This window comes from Megascapheus bottae, chromosome Y, assembly GCF_031878675.1.
Source record: "Megascapheus bottae isolate mThoBot1 chromosome Y, mThoBot2.hap1, whole genome shotgun sequence".
NCBI classification, from domain to species: domain Eukaryota; kingdom Metazoa; phylum Chordata; class Mammalia; order Rodentia; family Geomyidae; genus Megascapheus; species Megascapheus bottae.
The window spans coordinates 4,223,731-4,226,026 of record NC_143548.1 but is presented as its reverse complement, the minus strand read 5'-3'; positions in this window follow the sequence as shown (position 1 = coordinate 4,226,026).

Here is a 2,296-nt window from a genome sequence, read left to right as displayed (position 1 = left end):
ACCCAGTGAGACTCACCATCATAAAAAGTTGTCGAAGTTACAAAATTCTCACTGATGTACAATGCATTGTAAAGAAAGTAAATAACTGGTCTTGTACTTTATGACAAATATAATATACTATCACCTGCTTGCACACTATATTTCCTTCCATTTAAAACTAATGTTCTTCAATTCAAAGATATGCAAAATGTTGAATATTATGCAAGAAGTATCCAATAAATTGTTATAAACACAATTTAAAAAGCATGTGAAATTATAATTCATGCAGTGCATAACATTCCAGGTACATTTACAGGAAATCAGTTATAATCAAAAGTGATTATACATACATATTAAAAAACAATAACTGGTATTCCATTTCTATGTGTGAATCACATATAGTGTAGAAAAGTGACAATAACCATTCCAAGGAATGGCAGGGAAATAGGAGCAATTTCATGGAAAAAATTTCCATATAAGAAATACCAAAATACTTAAAATAAAATGTATAAATATGAATATATGTAAGTAAATATGAATGTGTAAACTATTCTTGATCCTGATGAAAGCCAAAGAAGATCATAATGCTGAAAAAAACCATATCACTATTCAGTAACAAAGAAACAGTAGCATAAAGTTCCATACTGTATACCCTATATAATTAATTAGAAATAAGTAACATTGAAGGTATACAATTCACTTAAGAAAACTTTAGGCAGTGCTGAACCAGTAGAGATTAATGTAAACACATGATTGCAGTCTTGAATATCATTAGGTGAAACAAATGTTCTTAATGTACATTGTTATTTCTCTTCTCTTTTGGCATTATGGTTAATCTCATGGGGTTACTGTTTCTTTGTTACCTTGTAAATTGTGTATATGTTTATTTGTTTACTTGAAATAGGAAAGGAAAAAGGGGAACAAGATAATTAGGATGGTGTGGGAATAAAAGCTAGGACAAAATCATGAGAAAGGGAAACAATGTGTGACAAGAAATTCACCTACTACCTGATAATGGTGACTGTAAACCCTCTATACATTATCCCAACTATAAAATAAAATTAGAAAAGAAAATGATTGAACATGCAAATTGTGGGAATTTTCTAATCACAAAGAAAAACATGCTGATGAATGCACAATTTTAATGTTGACTAACACTCAATTATAAGAGTCAAAAGAATAAATATGACACATATTAATGAAAACATTAATACTTTAGTCTCCTAATGATTCATAGCTGAGTTCCTAGATTCATAGGCCCTCTCTTAACTTTTTCTGTCTCTACAGAAGAAAATGTCAGATTGAACATTTGACTCAGACTTATTACAGGGAGGTATGATTAGTAGGAAGATGGTGTTTTTACGTTGAAAGTTTATATCAGTAATCTATAATTGCAAAATACATTTTCAATGTCACAATACATTCTGTGGTTCTTATGAGTCATGTAGGAAGGTACAAAATCCAACATGAGACTGAGGTTATTGTGGAGTATGATGCCATTTATAAGTAAACATTAGGAATATCAAATGACAATAGAAATGATTTATGCTCTTTACATATTCATACTAGCCAGCATACTTGTCCTGTGCCAAAGTATATGTGAGGAATAGTTCCAGCTTCTCCTCAATTCCTTCTGTGCATAAAGAAATTTTCAAAGTTAATACAGTCAGCAAAAAGGATATATGTCACCTAAACCTGACATCATATTAAGAACAAATTGTTAATTGTGTGCATTCATGTACAAAATTTACTTATAATTGGAATAGACCTTGAGAATTTTAAAGCCCTTCAGAGGTTGTGGAAGATTAAGATATTTTCAAGCTATTATGATTGGATCAATGAAGTTAATATTGTATTTCTTTTCTCTTTATTCCATTTCTCTGAACCTGTACATATATATGTTGGACTAATACACACTCACAGTCCAATATTTATCAATTCACCTTATTACACACTCTCATACTACACAGTCCTTTTGTATTGTCTACTTTCTGTATTCATTCACAATACCACTCATTACTTTTGTGTTTTCTACTTTCCATACATATTTTCTTACTTAATTCAATAAAATCAAATAGGAAATGCATGTTAAAATGACTGGTAAAGTATTTTCTGGTATATATTTGATTTATATTGGTCTTCTACCAATGAAAATACTAAATCATCACAAAAACTCTCATAAGGAACTTACATGAAAATGCTAACAGGATCCACTAGTGAAGAACTTACAATTCAATTCACATGGTCATATTTCAGTATTTGTTTCCTGAATTGAGTAGTTCCATGGGTTACGATGGGCAGTGTTGTTTAATACCGC